This window comes from Sminthopsis crassicaudata, chromosome 5 (genome assembly GCF_048593235.1).
Source record: "Sminthopsis crassicaudata isolate SCR6 chromosome 5, ASM4859323v1, whole genome shotgun sequence".
Lineage (NCBI taxonomy): Eukaryota > Metazoa > Chordata > Mammalia > Dasyuromorphia > Dasyuridae > Sminthopsis > Sminthopsis crassicaudata.
The window spans coordinates 214,986,492-215,007,510 of NC_133621.1; the positions used below are offsets into that span (position 1 = coordinate 214,986,492).

The 21,019-nt window shown below is 33.6% G+C and overlaps 1 pseudogene; it reads left to right on the forward strand.

The window, feature by feature from the left end:
* Positions 1-20,469, forward strand: part of LOC141543944 (dihydrolipoyl dehydrogenase, mitochondrial pseudogene) — a 105,538-nt pseudogene extending 85,069 nt beyond the window's left edge.
* The last annotated feature ends 550 nt before the right edge of the window (positions 20,470-21,019 follow it).

Here is a 21,019-nt window from a genome sequence, read left to right on the forward strand (position 1 = left end):
GCCATTCCCAATTGATGACTATTTCCTTGGTTTCCAATTTTTGGCCATGAGAAAAAGAAATCTATCTATCTATCTATCTATCTATCTATCTATCTATCTATCTACACATACATATATATAATTTGTACATATATGTAATTTGCCATTTTTAAAAATGTCTTTAGGATATAAATCTAGTAGGTATTGCTGGGGTCAAAGATTATGCCCAGTTTGATAACCCTTTGAACACAGTTCCAAGTTGTTCTGTAGAATGCTTGGACAAGTTCATTACTTCATCAGCAGTTCATTGGAATAACTTTTTCTCCCTTATCTCCTCCAGCTTCAAAATCCAAGTCCTGTGCTCCTTTAACATGAAAGCCACTAAACCTTGTGTGATTCTAACTATGGGTCCATGATATTTAAATCTTTTCTTTCTGACTGTTTGAAGTATTTTCTCTTTGACCTGAGAGCTCTAAAATTTGGTTAAAATATTTCTCAAATTTTTCATTTTGGGACTTCTTTCAGAAGGAGATTGGTGGATTCTTTCAGTTTCTATTTTAATGTCTTCATCTAAGACATTCGAACAACAACAAGACAACTGTCTTGATAATTTCTTGAAATTTGATGCCAACTCTCTTTCCTTGACCATCACTTTCAAGTACTCAAATAATTCATAAATTATCTCTCCTCTATGTATTTTCCAGGTCAGTTTTGTTTGTTTGTTTTATTTTGTTTTTCTTCTGATATTTAACATTCTTCTCCTTCTCCTCTTTTGTTCAACTTTTTTTAAATTGTTTCTTGAATTGTCATACAGTTATTAGCTTCTACTTGGTAAATTATAATTTTTAAAGAATCATTTTTCTTTTTATGCTGAGGCAATTGAGGTTAAGTGACTTACTCAGGGTCACACAGCTAGGAAGTGTAAAGTATCTGAGGCCAGATTTGAACTCAGGTTCTCCTGACATCAGGGTTGGTACTCTATCCACTGCACCACTTAGCTGCCCCCAGGAATCCTTTTTTTAAGTGAGATTTGTACCTCTTTTCACATTTGACCAATTCTGCTTTTTAGGAAATTCATGTCTCCAGTGGATTTTTGTATCTCTTTTAAAAGTTGCTAATTCTCTATTCACAATTTTTCTTGAATAACTCTCATTTTGTTCTCCAATTTCTCTTCTTCCACTTTTATCTCTATTTTTAATTCTTCATGGAATTCCTATTGGAATTGGGTTCAATTAACATTTTTCTCTGTGGCTTAAGTTGTAACTATTTTGATATTTATATCTTCTTCTGAGTTTATGTATTGATCTTTCTTCACACTGTAACAAATTTTATTGTCACTTTTCATTATTGTTTGCTTATTTTACCAGACTATTCTTTGACTTTGAACTTCATATTAAAGTTAAAAACTGCTAAATGTTGGAGAGAATGCAGGAAAGCCAGGATAACAAGATACCAACAATGCATTGTTTGTGGAATTGTGAAATGATCCAACAATTCTGGAGAAAAATTTGGAACAAGGTGTGTAAAACTGCCTAAGTTGTGATCCAGCACTATCACTACTGGTCTGTATTCTAAAAAGATTATAAAAGAGGGGAAAGGACTCCCACATGCAAAAAATGTTTGTAGCAGTCCTTTTTGTGCTGACAAGGAATTAGAAATTGAGTGGATGTCCATTAGTTGGAGAATGGCTAAGTAAGTTATGCTATATGAATGTAATGAAATATTTTTAATAAATTATGAGCAGACTGATTTCAGAAAATCCTGCAAAAATTTACATGAATTGATGCTGAGGGAAGTGAGTAGAACTAAGAGTACATTGTACTCAATAACAATAAGATTTGGTGATGATCAATAGTAATGGACTTGACTCTTATCAACAATGTATTGATTCAAAGCAATTCCAATAGTCTTGAGATGGAAAATGTCATCTGCATCCAGAGAGAGAATTATGGATCCTGAATATCGATCAAAGCATAATTTTCACTTTTTGTTTGTTTGTTTGTTTTTCTTTTTCTTTTTTTTAATTTTTATTTTATTTTATAATTATAACTTTTTTTTGACAGTACATATGCATGGGTAATTTTTTTACAACATTATCCCTTGCACTTACTTCTATTCAGATTTTTTCCCTTCCTCTCCCAACCCCCTCCCCCAGATGGCAGGCAGTCTTATACATGTTAAATATATTACAGTATATTCTAGATACAATATATGTGTGCAGAATCGAATTTCTTGTTGCATAAGAAGAATTGAATTCAGAAGGTAAAAATAACAGTTTACACTCATTTCCCAGTGTTCCTTTTCTGGATGTAGCTGATTCTGTCCATCATTAATCTTAATCAATTGGAATTGGATTAGCTCTTCTCTATGTTGAAGATATCCACTTCCATCAGCATACATCCTCATACAGTATCATTGCTGAAGTGTATAATGATCTTCTGGTTCTGCTCGTTTCACTTAGCATCAGTTGATGTAAGTCTCTCCAAGCCTCTCTGTATTCCTCCTGTTGGTCATTTCTTACAGAACAATAATATTCCATAACATTTATATAACATAATTTACCCAACCATTCTCCAATTGATGGACATCCATTCATCTTCCAGCTTCTAGCCACTATGAAAAGGGCTGCCACAAACATTTTGGCACATACAGGTCCCTTTCCCTTCTTTAGTATTTCCTTGGGATATAAGCCCAGTAGTTGTATGGCTGGGTCAAAGGGTATGCACATTTTGATAACTTTTTGGGCATAATTCCAGATTGCTCTCCAGAATGGTTGGATTCTTTCACAACTCCACCAACAATGCATCAGTGTCCCAGTTTTCCCACAGCCCCTCCAACATTCATCGTTATTTGTTCCTGTCATCTTAGCCAATCTAACAGGTGTGTAATGATATCTCAGAGTTGTCTTAATTTGCATTTCTCTGATCAATAGTGATTTGGAACACTCTTTCATATGAGTGGTAATAGTTTTAATTTCATCATCTGAAAATTGTCTGTTCATATCCTTTGACCATTTATCAATTGGAGAATGGCTTGATTTCTTATAAATTAAAGTCAATTCTCTGTATATTTTGGAGATGAGGCCTGTATCAGAACCTTTAACTGTAAAAATGTTTTCCCAATTTGTTACTTCCCTTCTAATCTTGTTTGCATTAGTTTTGTTTGTGCAGAAACTTTTTAATTTGGTGTAATCAAAATGTTCTATTTTGTGATCAATAATGGTCTCTAGTTCTCCCTTGGACACAAGCTCCTTCCTCCTCCACAAGTCTGAGAGGTAAACCATCCCATGTTACTCCAATTTATTTATGATTTTGTTCTTTATACCTAAATCTTGGACCCATTTTGATCTAATCTTAGTATGTGGTGTTAAATGTGGGTCCATGCCTAGTTTCTGCCATACTAATTTCCAGTTTTCCCAGCAGTTTTTGTCAAATAATGAATTCTTATCCCAAAATTTGGGATCTTTGGATTTGTCAAACACTAGATTGCTATTTTTATTCACTATCTTACCCTGTGAACCTAACCTATGCCATTGATCAACTAGTTTATTTCTTAGCCAATACTAAATGGTTTTGGTGACTGTTGCTTTATAATATATTTCTAGATCAGGTACAGGTAGACCACCTTCACTTAATTTTTTTTTCATTACTTCCCTTGAAATTCTCGACCTTTTGTTGTTCCATATGAATTCTGTTGTTATTTTTTCTAGGTTATTTAAATAGTTTCTTGGAAGTCTGATTGGTATAGCACTAAATAAATACATTAGTTTAGGGAGTATTGTCATCTTAATTATATGCGCTCGGCCTATCCAAGAGCACTGAATGTCTTTCCAATTATTTAAATCTGACTTTATTTTTGTGGCAAGTGTTTTGTAATTTTGCTCATATAATTCCTGACTCTCTTTTGGTAGATATATTCCCAAATATTTTATACTATTGACCGTTATTTTGAATGGAATTTCTCTTTGTATCTCTTGCTGTTGGATTGTGTTGGTAATGTATAAAAATGCTGAGGATTTATGTGGATTTATTTTGTATCCTGCAGCTTTGCTAAAATTCTGAATTATTTCTAATAGCTTTTTAGCAGAGTCTTTGGGGTTCTCTAAGTATACCATCATGTCATCTGCAAAAAGTGATAATTTGATTTCCTCATTTCCTACTCTAATTCCTTGAATCTCTTTCTCGGCTCTTATTGCCGAGGCTAGTGTTTCTAGTACTATATTGAATAGTAATGGTGATAGTGGACAACCTTGTTTCACTCCTGATCTTATAGGAAAAGGTTCTAGTTTATCGCCATTACATATGATGTTTACTGAAGGTGTTAAATATATGCTCCTTATTATTTTAAGGAATAGTCCATTTATTCCTGTACTCTCAAGCGTTTTTAATAGGAATGGATGTTGGATTTTATCAAATGCTTTTTCTGCATCTATTGAGATGATCACATGGTTTTTATTAATTTGATTATTAATATGGTCAATTATACTAATAGTTTTCCTAATATTAAACCAGCCCTGCATTTCCTGGTATACATCCCACTTGGTCATAGTGTATTATCCTGGGGATGATTTTCTGAAGTCTTTTTGCTAATATCTTATTTAAGATTTTAGCATCAATGTTCATTAAGGAAATTGGTCTATAGTTTTCTTTTTCAGTTTTCGATCTACCTGGTTTAGGTATCAGTATCATGTCTGTGTCATAAAAGGAATTTGGTAGGACTCCTTCAATCCCTATATTTTCAAATAGTTTGTATAGCATTGGAGATAGTTGTTCTTTAAATGTTTGGTAGAATTCACATGTAAATCCATCTGGTCCTGGGGACTTTTTCTTAGGAAGTTGGTTAATAGCTTGGTCTATTTCTTTTTCTGAGATGGGACTATTTAGACTACTTACTTCTTCCTCTGTTAATCTGGGCAAGCTATATTTTTGAAGGTATTCTTCCATTTCATTTAAGTTATCGAATTTATCGGCATAAAGTTGAGCAAAGTAGCTCCTAACTATTGTTCTAATTTCCTCTTCATTAGTGGTGAGTTAACCCTTTTCATTTTCAAGACTAACAATTTGCTTTTTCTCTTTCCTTTTTTTAATCAGGTTTACTAAGGGTTTGTCTATTTTGTTGGTTTTTTCATAGAACCAACTCTTTGTGTTATTAATTAATTCAATAGTTTTTTTTTTTTATTTTCAATTTTATTAATCTCACCTTTTATTTTTTGAATTTCAAGTTTTGTGTTTGTCTGGGGGTTTTTAATTTGTTCCTTTTCTAGCAATTTTAGTTGTAAGCCCAATTCATTGGCCCTCTCTTTCTCTATTTTATGCAAGTATGCCTGTAGAGATATAAAATTTCCCCTTATTACTGCTTTGGCTGTATCCCACACATTTTGGTATGATGTCTCATTATTGTCATTTTCTTGGGTGAAGTTATTAATTATGTCTATGATTTGCTGTTTTACCCAATCATTCTTTAGTATAAGATTATTTAGTTTCAATTATTTTTTGGTCTATTTTCCCCTGGCTTTTTATTAAATGTAATTTTGATTGCATTATGGTCTGAAAAGGATGTATTTACTATTTCTGCCTTACTGCATTTGATTTTGAGGTTTTTATACCCTAGTATATGATCAATTTTTGTATAGGTTCCATGAACTGCTGAGAAGAAAGTATATTCCTTTCTGTCTCCATTTAGCTTTCGCCAAAGATCTATCATATCAAACTTTTCTAGTATTCTATTTACCTCTTTGACTTCTTTCTTATTTATTTTGTGGTTTGATTTATCTAATTCTGAGAGTGCAAGGTTGAGATCTCCCACTATTATAGTTTTGCTATCTATTTCCTCTTGCAGCTCTCTTAATTTCTCTTTTAAGAATTTAGATGCTGCACCACTTGGTGCATATATGTTTAATATTGATACTGCTTCATTATTGATGCTGCCCTTTAGCAGGATATAATGCCCTTCCTTATCCCTTTTAATTAGATCAATTTTTGTTTTTGCTTGATCTGAGATGAGGATGGCTACTCCTGCTTTTTTGGTTTTGCCTGAAGCATAATAGATTCTGCTCCACCCTTTTACTTTTAGTTTGAATGTCTCACCCTGTTTCAGGTGTGTTTCCTGTAAATAACATATAGTAGGATTCTGACTTTTAATCCAGTCTGCTAACTGCTTCCTCTTTATGAGGCAGTTTGCCCCATTCACATTTATGGTTAGAAGGACTAATTCTATATTGCTTGCCCTCCTACTAACCCCTGCTTATGCTTTTCCCCTTTCCTTCCCTCTTACCCCCCTACCCAGTATTAAACTGGTGAACACCACTTGCTTTTCACAGCCCTCCCTTTTTAGGATCCCTCCCCCACCTTAAAGATCCTCCCCTTATTTTACCCCTTTTCCTCAAAATTTCTGTATTCCCTTCCCCTTAGCTTACTCCTTCCCTTTCACTTTTCAATGAAGTGGAAGAAGTTTCACCATAAATCGAATATGTCTATTGATACACACTATGTTCATCTCCCTCCTTTCTATGTTCATCTCCCTCCTTTCTTTCTCTCAGATATAATAGGTTACCTTTGCCTCTTCATGAGATGTAGTACCACCACTTTACACTTTTTTATGATATAATTTCCTTTCCACCTCTAGTTTCTAAGACAAATTGTACATATGTTCTTTACATATTTTTTTTTTGGCAGAAGTATAGTTCTCAAGATTTCTTTTTACCTTTTTAGAAATCTCTTGAGTTCTGTATTTGAAGATCAAACCTTTTATGTAGGTCTGGTTTTTTCATCAAATATAGATGGAATTCATTTATTTCGTTAAATGTCCATCTTCTTCCCTGGAAAATGATGCTCATTCTTGCTGGATAAGTTATTCTTGGCTGTATACCAAGTTCCTTAGCCTTTCGGAATATCATGTTCCAGGCCCTGCGTTCTTTTAATGTGGATGCTCCTAGATCCTGGGTTATCCTTATTGTGGATCCTCCATATCTGAATTGCTTTTTTCTAGCAGCTTCCAATATCTTTTCCTTTGTCTGATGGTTCTTGAACTTGGCTACTATATTTCTTGGCGTTTTGATTTTAGGGTCCCTTTCAGTAGGTGATCGATGAATTTTTTCAATGTCTATTTTACCCTCTGTTTCCGGAACGTCTGGACAGTTCTCTTTGATAATTTCCTCGAAAATGGTGTCCAAGCTCTTTTTTTCCTCACATTTTTCAGGGATTCCGATTATTCTCAAATTGTCTCTCCTGGATCTGTTTTCCAGGTCTGTTGTCTTTCTAGTAAGGTACTTGACATTCTTTTCAATTGTTTCATTTCTCTGGTTTTGCTTTACTACCTCTTGGTTTCTCCTTGAATCATTCATTTCTACTTGTTCCAGTCTAATTTCAATGATGTATTTTCTTCACTCACTTTTTTTATATCTCTTTGTAATTGTCCAATTGAGTTTTTATCTTCTATGGAATTTTTTTCCATTTTATCCATTTTACTTTTTAGAGAGCTGTTTTCTTTTTCCAGCTCACTAATCCTGTTTTCCTTGGAGTTGTTTACCTTTTCCAGCTCACTAATCTTGTCTCTCAATGATTTGATTTCTTTATCCACTCTGTCTTTGAATGCATGGGATGACTTCTCCAGGCTCTCTTGCCAAACTTCCCTTTCCTTTTCCCATTTCTCTTCCAGTTCTCTTGTGAGAGCCTTTTTGATGTCCTCTAGGAGATTCTTTTGTATTGAGGAGCACCTCATAACCCTCTTAGGGGATTCATCTGGGGACAGTCTGTTTTTAGTCTCCTCATTGTTTGAAGTCTGCTCTCTCTCCATACAAAAGCTGTCAATGGTTAGAGCCCTTTTGAATTTTTTGTTCATTTTGTCAGAGTAGGAATCGAAGAAAACAAACTGACAAGAGAAACAATTGGTCTGTTTGGGGGGGGATGGGGCTGGATGGTATTAATGGGCTTCCTCTACAGACTTGGGGTAGGGCAGCAGAGAGCCACTAACAGAACAGCAATGACTGTACTGAGTCTGAGCTCTGAGGCTCTGAGAATGCACTGAATCAGTCCAGGTGGGGGTGGGGGTAGCCGGTATCTGAGAGACACTGGCTTTCTGGGGTTTTAATCTTCACCTCAGGTGTGTACACCCTCTCCACTGCTTGGCTTGCTGCCAAGATGGCGTACCCACACTGAGGTAAAAGCCTTTTCACAGAAATGGCAGAGATGGTACCCCTCCCCCTCTGGACTGAGCTGTGTGAGCTGCCTGTCTTGCTCTGGCTTGCCTGCCCTCAGTCTGCGCCCAGTCTGATTGACCCTCCCCCAAGCAAACACAGACCTTTTTCTGGCGACTTTCAAGGATGTCTTCTCTTGGTGATATTTTGTGGATTTCTTTCTGGGTCAAGCATTAAGTCTGAGGCTTGTCATGAAGTAAGTTCTGAGAGAAAACGAGGAGCTCAAGCAGCTGTCTGCCTCCACGCCGCCATCTTGGCCGGAACTGTTTGTTTGTTTTCTTTCTCATGTTTGTTTTTTTCCCCCTTTTGGTCTTTTTTTTTTTTGCACAATGTGACAAATATGGATATATGCTTAAAGGAATTTCACATATTTAGCCTATATCAGATTGTTTGCTGTCTTGGGGGAGAGGGAGATGAAGGAGGGAGGGAGAAAAAATTGAAATGCCAAATCTTACAAAAACAAATATTGAAAACTATCTTTACATGTATTTGGAAAATAAAATACTAATGAAAATAAAATAAAAAAACAACTTAGAATCTGCTTAACTTAGGATGGGGAAGCACTATTCCAAGTTTGAAGCTTTTTTGTGCTGCTGTGGTCAAAGCTGATTCTCGGGTTCTGCATCTTTTCAGTGCTTCTGAGTCTGTGTGAATCATAAAGATGTGTGGTCATTGATCTCCTGATCTGTGCTCTTGTTTTTAGCCAGAAGAGCCCCACAACTCATGAAGTTCCAAGCTCTAGCATTCCTCTTGACCCTTGAACTGTGACTAGAACCCCCTACTTCCTTGTGACCAACAACTAGCACTTCTCTCTATCCTTGAATTGGGACCCAGAATGTCTCTGAGCCGAGAATTTCTATTATAGCCACTGTTGCCATGACAGTGTGTTTAAGTTCTGGACATATCTCCAACCTCATGTCACAGATTTCTGCCAATCTCTTATGTTTTCACAGTCCAAAAAAAAAAAAATAAATATCTCACCGCAATTCTTTTTGGGGATGCTACTGCAAAATTTGTCCTGAGGCATTATTTTTAAATTGTTTGGAAATGAATGCTGAGAGAGTTCATCTGAGTAGCAGCCTTTAATGATTCTGCTATCCTCTCCTCCATTTGAAAAAAAAAAAGTAAATTTTTTTAAATAAATGACTGATTTGATTCTAGTTATTGGATCTTTAGTTATAATTATCTGAGCTAAGAGATTTGAACTTAGGTCTTCCTGACACCAAGTTCAACTACAGAACAATAGTATTTGGAAAATAAAATTGCCTTGTTTGAAACAGAATAAAACAAAGACATAAAATGGCAAGAAAGAAGAATGACAAAATGATCAAGAATCTAGGCTACAAATATGGAAAATGGGAGTACTAAAAATAGCATAGCAAAACTGTCAGAACATAAAAGATCAACTGCATGCAAGCAATTGGGAGAGCAAATTGAGTAAGGTAACAAGATAGAGTAACAGTCTAAGACAAAAAAAAATCATACAAATAAAAATGTATGACTAGAGTTCAGTAGTGTGGAAAAAATAAAGTCATGGAAAATAGGTTTTGTATGACCTTTACTGTCTGACTTTCACATGGGAAATTGAAAGGAAAAAAAAAGAAATAGAGAATCAAAGTGTCAGTACAGAATTGGAAGAATTTTTTAAAAATTAAATTTGGTTATAATGAAGGACAACAAGAGACATTGATGAGAAAAATCTACAGGAAAAAAAGAATTTTGACTATTTATGACTACAGGATTGATGACATTCTGGAATGAACAATAATTCTGAAATCAGAGGACCTATGTTGAAATCTAACGTCTAAATATTTATATTTGTATGACCCCTAAATTACTTAATCTTCCCAAACCTCAGTTTATTCATCTCTAAAACTGAAGGATTGAATTATATACCTTCTGAGATCTCTTCCAGTTTTACATCTATGGAATTTTATATAAAAGCAAGTTACTTTTTGTCATGGCTAAAAAGAAATCATCACCAAGTATTCAGTCTCTAATGATGAAATGCCTTGTCATTGCTAAGGTATATCTTTGGAAAACAAAGTCAAATTGTTGCCAAAGTCGTAATTGAAATTGCTCTTTTTCTGGGACCTGCTGGTAGTGGCCCTCTACTAGCATAGGCTTTGTGAATCCCAGGTTCATCTCTACACTACAATATGGCAATGAACAATGACTCTGAGAGCAGACAAAGACTAAGCTATTCATTAAGAATAAGTCAGGATTTTAGGAGATATTTGTATTTTCATAGAATAATATAGAAATCTGTTCATCTACTCAGAATTGGTTTTATGCAAAATGTATATGGGCTTTAGAAAACATTTGTGCATGCTTTTTTACATTAACGATTCACATTATACAATCTTTTCAAGTCTACAGATCATTTTACATATAGAGCTGGTTCTTCTATATCATCTTATTTTACAGAAATTGGAACAGCTCTTGAAGTTTTCCCTCAGGCTGAGACAGGTAGAATAAAATTAATAGGACACCTGGAGAAAGTAAACTACTCTCTAGGAAAGAAGAGGAGATAGGAAAGTAGGATTATCCCAGTAAATGCTTCCAAAGGATAGCTATGTGAGAAGATAAAGTGAATCTATTCACTGATGATCAGGTATATCTAGGACCTTATCTTGATCATTTATCTTTAGGATAAGGTACTGATTGCTCAGGAAAAAGGGATGGGGAAGCTATTGTTTATATAGGAAGAAACCTAAGTTAAGGAAACTTAGATAAGCATAGAAAGCATCTTCAGGAGACAGGTATTCTTCAGAATGTGTTACAAGAAAAGACAAGTAGAATAAATGAAACATATCAGTTCCAACTGTATGAATGTTCTCTCTTTAAACCTGCCCAGCAGACTACCAGTAGAAGTCACTTGTCTATAACAAATGTCTATTTTGCATACCTTGGTGTAGTTTTAATAAAAGGGACTCATCTGCTTATTGAATTCTCCATTCAGTTTGATGCAATAATACTGGAAATAGGAGCCATTTAACAGAGGTAATACCAATGTTTTCTCCAGCTACAGAAAAAGGAGCTTCTTCGGTATGCTGAGAAATATTTATCAACCAACTTTTGGGAGAGAAATATATACGCCAAAAATTTAAAAATTTAACTATCATTAATATTTTCTCCATAATTCTTCTAGGTCTATTTCATTAACAAAAGAAATTAAATCTTAATTTGTAGCATTGTGAATTTTTAAGGTGTAAATGATCACATTGACTTTTTTTATGACTAATCCAAGCCTCTATAAGCAGGCTCCAACACACATCTATATGACCTTCCTGCTTTGATTTTTATGATCTTCAATAAAAACTTTTTTCTTATTGCTGTTGTTGTTGTTGTTATTGTTGTTGTTGCTGTGTTTTGCTACCATGTCATACTATTTGTTGTCCTGATATTCAGATGACTAAATCCTAGGCCTACAATAAGAAAGGTGGAATCTTAGTCTAGGTTTTTATTATACTACATCCAGAAATCTGGAAATGTATTGTTTATTATTATTTATTTGAAACAAACACACACACACACACACACACACACACACACACACACACACATATATATATATATGTTATATAATTGAGAAGAAAGGTCTAATTAAAATTTGTGGAATTAAAATGAAATTATTTTGATGGTATACAGTTTAAGAAATAGACTAAAATTTACTATTTAGGATTCAAGAGAAATGTTAGACACCATCCAGACTCATCCTCTCATTTCAAAGATTAGAAAAATTAAGGATGTAAATGATTAAATAGCTGGTCAATGATCATATAACTAGTGAATCTCAGAGCAGGATTTGACTTTCATCAGTATGTCAACCTGTTTCTCATTGTACTTCCTCATTGTCTTCATCAATAGTAGACTATTATTGAAGGGTCCATTATGAATAAACCTAGGGAAAGGAAGTTTAATATCTGCCCAGAACGTATATATAGATAAATAGATAACAAGCACCAAATGAACTATAGAAACAACCACTGCTGAGGGAGTTTAGAGGTATCATAGTGGACTAAAATAGCTAATTCAGTATCTCCTTAATGTTTCCATTAGAACATAATTTTTTTAAGGAACTAGTCAGTTTAAGAGTGACAGAAACATGGATGGGATTTATTTGGAAGAAGATATGAAAATAAAAGCATGTGTTTAATATGTTTAATGTGTTTAATAATTGCACAGATGCTATTGATTCCTCTTAGCTGATGATTCCATGGCCAGTAAGAGTCAATGTCATATTGTATAGCTAGAATGGGGCGCAAGAGCTGGGCATTATTTATAGAGTCATAAAAAAAGCTGAGGCACCAGAAGTGATGGCAGTTGAACATGAAAATTTTGGAGCCACTTATTGTTAAGATCTCATGATAATAGCTTTTTAGAATTCTTGCAGAATTCCTTTTAAATAATAGCTTGGACAACTCAACAGAACTTTATTCTATTTAATTCAAAAATTCCTCCCTAAACCATCTGGGCTGGCAGGTGTTCATCATCAAATCTGGGTTGCTACGAAACTGGAACTTGCTAATGCTAATTAGTTACAAAGCAAAAAACCTCAATTCTGCTGGTTTGAAATAACTTTACACTTGCCACTACTGGAAAGACGGAAACACTGATCCAAAATGAGGCATTTGTAATTAGAGGTCCTTTAGGAGGCTATAAAATAAACTATGGAAGATTTCTATTTTACTTTATTGTTTGGTTTTAAATTCATATGACCAATTCTGATATATTTCTTGCAAATAGTAGACTCAAAATTCTCTCCAATCCTTTTCAATAAAAGAGCAGAGAAGGATTTTATATATATTGTGTGTATATATTCCTTCACATGTATTTTGTGGCTTCTCATCAATATAGAACATGACTAGGTTGGTCTCAGTCATTTTTTTTTAAGTTTAATATTTAATTAATGACTTCCATGAAAAAAACTAAATGGGAACTCATTAAATTTGTAAAAACAAACAAAAATACCATAAAACAAAAACGTAAAAGCTATGTTCATGTAAGTGTTTGCATAATCCTAAAATTTGATCTGGTAATGCTATATAGTTGTGAGTGATGGAATACACAGTTTTGGAACAATCACTTGTTAAATCAACAAAGTTCAGTGAAGAGATGAATAGAGGACATAAGTAGGTTATGGCATATTATTACTAAGAATGAACTGCACAGGTAAAGCAATGCAAATATATCATCAGAAATTATGACTAGAAAATAAGAGTTGTTGTTCAGGTAATGAGGATGAAAGAAAACTGATGCATAGTTTAATTGTTACCCATAAAATTTCAAATGATCTAGAGGAAGTGTAAAACACTGGAGGAATCTACATATGGTGGATTTATAGAATACAGATAAGACTTTCAAAGAATGAGAAGGTTGTAATCTATACCTTAGATCATAAATCTAAGTACTGATATATTGAAATAGAGTGGAGATCACTATATGCTTAAGTGAGTAAACAGGGAAAGGCATATCTAATGTGAAGGAAATCTTCATGGACAACAAAATACACATCAAAGAAAGATAAAAACACACAAAAAGAAAAGAATAATGTGAGAGTATTAAATTAGATTATATCCAAGGTCTCTTTCAGCACCAAAATTCTATTTAGTGGGAGAGAACAAAATTAACTAGGAGACTGATGATGAAGCTGACAAATACTTAAGATGCATAAAAATTGTAATGGACCACATGCTTATTATGAATTAGTAATGTTTACCCCCAGGCTCATAGAGTAAAAGCCAGAAAGAATAAAAAATAATCTATTCCAACAATGTGATTTCATAAATGAAGAAATTTGGGGTAATTGGAGTATTGAAGTAGTCCAATTAGCAGAGGTAGGATTTGAAGCTAGGTCCTTTGACTAGCAATAACAATAACAAAAGCAATTTCCCCTCCTAGAACACCAAGGTTTTTGTTTGTTTTCTTTGTTCCTTTTATTAGTTTATATTATCTAGAATATGACTCATAGCTTCAAAGAGTAATTCTTCTTTAAAGCTTTGGTGAAAATTCAGATATAAAACTACCCTAACATCTTAATAAGAATGTGAAGGACTTAAAAGACTATCAAGAAAGTGGTAATCTGAATATTTACAGGACAGAAAAAAATACATATATTGGTAAAGAAAAATCAGTTTTGATCTCTGATATCACTTCGAGCTCTAAATTTTGATCCTAACATTGAAGTATTGTATTAGATATTAAAATTCAATCACCAGAAAACTCCACAAAAAAGATCTCATAGAAATGAATACACACATAGAGACACATGTATATATTCACACACACACCTATATATATATAGGTGTGTGTATAAAGATATATATTTACTTATTTATATACATACACACATGTATATATGTACATGCATACATATTTTGCATATGCACACAGAGAGATATTTGTATTATATATGTGTGTCTAAATGTATGTATGTTTTTCATCAAATTAAGGTAGCCTAAAGTAATTCAGAATACATTAGCTTTGACTTTCCAGAATTTTCTACACAGGAAACATTGCAGAAAATAATGGTCTTAATAAGAATCTTATTACATTATTAAGGAAAGTCTTTAAATAGTATGTGTGCAACTGCCTCTAAAGTCTGACTATGGTACAAGAGCTGAAATGAATCCCTAAGTCAAGTGATAGTTAGATTATTTTACATAAATTTAGAGAGGTTAGGAAGGTTATAAAGGGAGGCTCCAGAAACCTCTAAAATATTTTCTATAAAATGTTTTTGAAGTCACTTCTTCCAAATAATTATCTTTTGCTTTCCAAAAGAAGCAAATTATCCCAATACAGATAAATATAAATTCTATTGTCTAATTTCTATAAATAAATTCAAATTCTGTCAAACTGAAAATTGTTTTCTAATTCATATTAAAGTTTTATCTTGATAGCCAAAACCTTAAAGAGGCATTCTTAATAGAGCAACTAAAATCTGAGCAACAAAATTGTTGGAATTTTCATGGAAACTCTACATTTATGGTAATGTTAAAATTATGTTAACACTAAGATTTTCTGAGAGTTTTTTTTTTTAATACAGTATTAAATGTTTTTCTGGGGGGGGGTTGTGAGTTTTCTGTTGTTTTTTTTTTTGAGGAGGGTGTGGGGGCAATCTGCTTTTAAAAAAAGTGATTCAATTGTGTCTCCACTGAAGAAGTCTGCACTTATTAAAGATGAACTGAAGCAATGTTTTGTTCTTCCTTTGAAAAACTGTTGGATATCACTCTAATGTCAAGAAACCCTTGAAATCCTAGGCAACCTTGAAAGGCTTACTGTTTCCCTAAAAAATTCATTGCCTTCCTGGATTTTTTTCAAATGCTTCTAAAGTTAACTTAACAGCCCTTGATTGAAACATTAAAAAAAAAAAAAAAAAAAAAGATTTTTTTCAATCTGTTGTGTAAACAAGACGAATTTCTAAAACTCATGAAATACAAAAACCATGAGTGTTAACATTTTTCACTAATTTGAGTCAAAGTCAAGTAGCATTTGAATTTAATTTTAAAATATTTCTTCCTTCTTAGCTAAGGGAAAGGAAGATATTTTAGCTGATAAAGCAATTAGCTTTAAATGAAATTTACATAAAAGCCCCTTTTGTCTTTCTCTTAACTACTATTAAGTAAGCTTTAGGAACATTTTGGTGGCTTAAGATTACTCTGTCATATCACCCCAATATCTGTCAGTGCTTCTATATTTGTTCCCATCACTCTCTAGGACTGAAGTCAATTGGTAGAATGTATTTAAATATATCAGAAAGCCTTCCTAAGGGCATAGGTACCTATGTGGCATATCTTGTACTTGGGGGTATTTAAACAGAGCTTACTTCCTATCAGTGAAATTCACAAAAAGCCAAATTGTTATCTAACATAAAAGACCTCACACAAAAAAAGATAAGTAATTAAGATAACAGGCAAGTTTCAAAGTAGATGATATCAGTTATTTCAGAAAATTCTTGTCCTTGAGAGAAGTGAAAATCAGAGATATAACTAGGAATTTTTGCATCTTAATCACATACCACAAACCAAGTTTAGGGCAAACTCCAAGAATACTCTCAGTTGGGCAGTGGGTAAGAGAGATAATTTGGAACAATGGTACAAGGATACAACACAAAAGGAAAAAATGTGGAAGATGGAAAAGAGCTCATGTAAGCTTCACATACTTTTAGCTTCCATTTTTCAACTGATAGTCCCTGCCAATCAACTGTCAAGTTTCTGTTGTTTCTGTACTATTGAAGAACTACAAGCACAATCAATTCCTTTTAAATATTACCCGCAGTATCAAAGTCCTCTTCTCTTTACATAGTTATTCTGTTTATTGGTGAGTCACTTTTTTAGCATCTGACTCTTCATGACCCCATTTTAGGTTTTCTTGGCAAAAATATTAGAGTGGTTAACCATTTCCTTCTCCAGGATCACACAACTGGTAAATAAATCTAAGATTTGAATGAGGTTTTCCTGTCGTCAGGCCCAATACTCTGTCCACTGAACCACATAGCTCAGGTGAAAACTGCAAATTCAGTGATCTTTTCCTGCCCCTCATAAAACATGGCAAACAGGAATTATATTAATATGAATTATATAAATATGAAATATGAATATGAAAGAGATGAAGACCACTTATTGGCTTATTCAGAAAAAAAAATCCACCAGCAATATTTCATTGTTGATCCAGAAGCAGACACTATAATTTAAGAGAGCTCATTTATTATTTCATGCTAGTAGTACATAGCTTTAATTTAATATTTTTTAAATTCCCTGGACATCACTTGCATATTTGGGTTCATGGATAAAACACAACAACATTTGAATACATCTGCTTAGGCCTCTATTTTATTAAATGCTATCCATTCTTTTAACAGGTTTTTAATTGGAAGCTATTTGCTGCCCCAGGTTCGCAACTTATGACTCTTTTTACTTTAATAAATTGGAAACACTGTGCTGCTGAACTAATTAGGCAACTGGCTGTCATTAGTGTTGTGGCAGCCTCTTGCCAGCTTGGATTTTATAACTGAAATAAGAGTGATGATTCCAACTCATTCTCTAGCAGATATTTCAAATAACTGTGCTTTATTTGGCACACCTCAGTAATTAGCTTACTCTCCAACTGTACTGCTTTATCCAATGCCTAGTCTTCCTCTAAAAGAAGATTTAAACAAAATTGGAAAGACAACCAAATCCAGGTCCTGACCTGAATAACTAATTGTGTACCGAGATAAAAGACTTATGGGTCCTAATGGAAAGTGGGATGGAATTTTTTAAATCAGTGGAAATATATATGCATGCACATACATGGTTGGAGAGTAGTTATAGCTCTGTTATTGCTCACTGCATGGAGATAAAATGGATTATGAGTGCACGAGAAGAAATTAAAAATAAAATTTAAGAAAGAGAGAGAGAAATAGGGAGAGAAAGCACTTGTTTGATTCTGGAATTCTGAAGTAATAGAAACTCCTTTAGTTAATTTCTTGAGTAATTTTTTTTGTATAAGGGATAAAACTCAATAAGCATAATAAAGGTGAGCCTTTTTTCTTAAATTGCATATTTCTCTACCCATACCCCTAGAGAATACGGAAAAATCTACAGATAGCCTGGTTGAAAGATTTAGGAGACATATCCGAGGACATTTCCATTATGTTAACCTGACTGTGGCTCCACTATACTTGATGATGTTGTTTTTTTAGTCCATTAAGATTTCTATGGTCATTTATGACTGTGTATTGTGTACCTAATGTATTCCACTAATCCACCACTCTATTTTTTAGTCAGGACCAGATTCTTTTGATGATTATTAATTTGTAACATAGTTTGATATCTAGTACTACTTTCTAGTTGCTGTTGTTGTTGTTTTCCATTGATCTTCTAGTTATTATTGAAAATACAATCCACATCCAGAAAAATAACTCGATTCTGAATGCACATTGAAGCATACTAATTTCACTTTTTATTGTTTTTTTTTTCTTTCTTATGATTTTTCCCTTTGCTCTGATTCCCCTTCCACTTCATTACTAATGTGGAAATATGCTTAATATAATTGTACTTATATAACTGATATCAGATTAATTGCCCTCTTGGAGAGTGGTTAGGGGAGAAAAGGAGAAAAAAAATGGAAATCAAAATCTTATGAAAGTAAATGTCAAAAACAGATTTTAAAAAGAAAGCAAAAACTAACAAAAAAAGTTTTTTTCTGTATTTATGGCAATAATCATATGCTTTTTTTTTCCATTTTGTTATTGATATGGTCAATTATGCTGAAAGTTCTTTTAGCATTGAACCCACTCTGCATTCCTGGTATAAATTTTACCTGGTCACAGTGTATGGTCTTTGTAATATTATTAGTGTAATCTCTTTGCTAGTGTTTAATTTTTTTGCATCAATATCTAATAGGGACTTACTAGTCACACCTAATTCCCAGGCCTTCAGAAAATCTCTGCCCACTGTCTAGTACAGTGCTTCTTTAACAATCTTACCTTCTTCAGAGATCTCTGGCCACTGCCTCTCTGAGCAGTGGTTCTCATGTTTAACAGAGCACCTGAGGACAGCTGCATGCAAGTTCAAGGTCTTTATTCCATGTGTTCACATCCTGCCCTAGATGATCCCCTACTGACTCATGGAGAACTCCCTTGAACTCCTAATGAAGTCCACCTACATCCTGGTCCCCACAGCTTATATAGGGTCTATGAGATCACACGTACAGCCAATTAGAGAAGGAGACACCTCCCGTTGATGAAGCAATCTCAATGCAACTGGAGCTTCCACTCATGAGGTGGTCTGCATTTTTCACAGAAACCACATCTGGAGATCTCAGGCTTCAAGGCCTCTGTATTTCCTGACTGTGCTGTGAAAGCTTCCTCTCCAGACCCTTACACATACATATACTACATATACATGCATATATACATAAACACAAATACATATATTTTAAAATAATTAGTTATGTACATGTTGTCTTCCATATTATTGAAAAAATATGAATGAATGGAAGTTCCTTGAGACCAACAGTCCAGTGCTATATATTATATATATAAATGCTATATATTATGTGATAAATAAATGCTTATTCACTGAATAATACATCTGGAAATGACTTTGATGAAAAGTGACATTCATAAAACTATTTTTAATTAAGTGTAATGACTTAAGCAACACTCTCCAAAACTATCATATTATTTAAACAATATCCCAAGGGTACCAGTTATAAAGCATTTTAAAGCTGACAAGGTGATTTTGCCAGAAATGCCCTATGAAGTAGGTGATGTATATGAGGAACTAAAAGTTTAGGAAATGAGTTGTCCAAGACTACCCTTATTATCTTGGAAAGGTGGAAAACTGTGGACCCAGAAAGCAAGAAATGCCATCAGATATGGTTGCTTTGTTAGTTTAACTATTTGTCTTTTGGCAAGAAAAGTCTTATTCAGTGAATGGCATATGTAGTAGTAATGCCTTTCCCTATGAGGTTATCTTTCATCTTTTCTGTGGATATGAGTAAATTTAAAATCAAGTCTCTTGATGTAAAATCACTACAATAAAAAAATTAGGAAATTAGGCTTGAGGACTTGGATAGAATCTCTAGCCATCTAACTCCTAAAAAAAACACTGCAGTGTTTTAGCGTTTTAAAAATATATTTCTTTTCTGTCATTGTGGATTTCTCAAAATGTTCCTATGCCTAAATTAGAAGATAAATCATGTTATCTACAATTTGGTTTTAAAGAAATTATTTTAGACTGTCTATTTATGGCTATCAATCTGGATAAAAGGGTGATGGATCTGCTCATTTGGATCATCTTTGCTGATGAGATGGATAGATAGATATGTGAGTGTATGTGTGTATGTATGGTTGTATACCACAAGAATGCTTCACATCTATCATTAAGCAAAAGGATAAAAACAAGCAAATGCTACAATCCTGTCATTTTCTTAGCCTAGATCTGAGTTCATGTGAAAGACAAACTGCAGAGGAATTGGAATAGGGTTGCTGCTCATCATGCAGAAGCATTGTTCTATTATACACTTTAGATTTATGGCCATTTAAATAAAAGAACCCAATTTCACAGGATAAATTAGAAATGCATAATGCATACTACAGCATTTCCTTTTATACAATGATATGCTAACCAATGGATATGTGAGTAGTACATATATTACACGATACAGCAACTCCTATGGTATTTGTGTATTTTTCATTTATTTTGTTTTAGGTAACTTTCCATAGTGTTATAGATGACAGCATAAGAGAAAAACAAACTAATGAAAAGGAACAGACCAGAGATGTGTGTGCTGCACTTGAATTTTGAATATTTTGACTCTCCAAAAGTCTTTTTTGAAGCAAAAAATAAAAATATCAAGGAAGGTCACAAATAGAAAGACTTAAATTATTTATTAATTAATTATTCATTACTTATCCAAATCTGTTTTCTCTCCTTCTAACCTTTGCCCCCTTGAGAGGAAAAAGCACCTTATAACAAATGTTCATTGTCAAGCAAAACAAATTCTCTCAGTAGTGGAAATAGAGGAGGCAGGAAAGATCTTATGGAATAGAAAAAAAAAAAAAAAAAAAGTCTATTAAAAATGCTGTCATTAGATTCCTTCCTTAAGGGCTTTCTGGAAAGATCTGAATTTTCAAAGTTATCCACTCACAGTGCTAATATCTAAACTAATCCCTGCTAATGTGTAGCTACAGGTATTCTGATGAACTCTTCACCTTGAAAAGTACAGATTTTCAAAAGAATAGCACACAGAATATCTAAGTTTTGATTTGCAGGAAAGAAAAAGGAAAGACTTAAGAATCTTGTGGAGAGTTTGATGCCTCTAGGGACCATCACAAAGCAGCTAGTTTTGACCTTT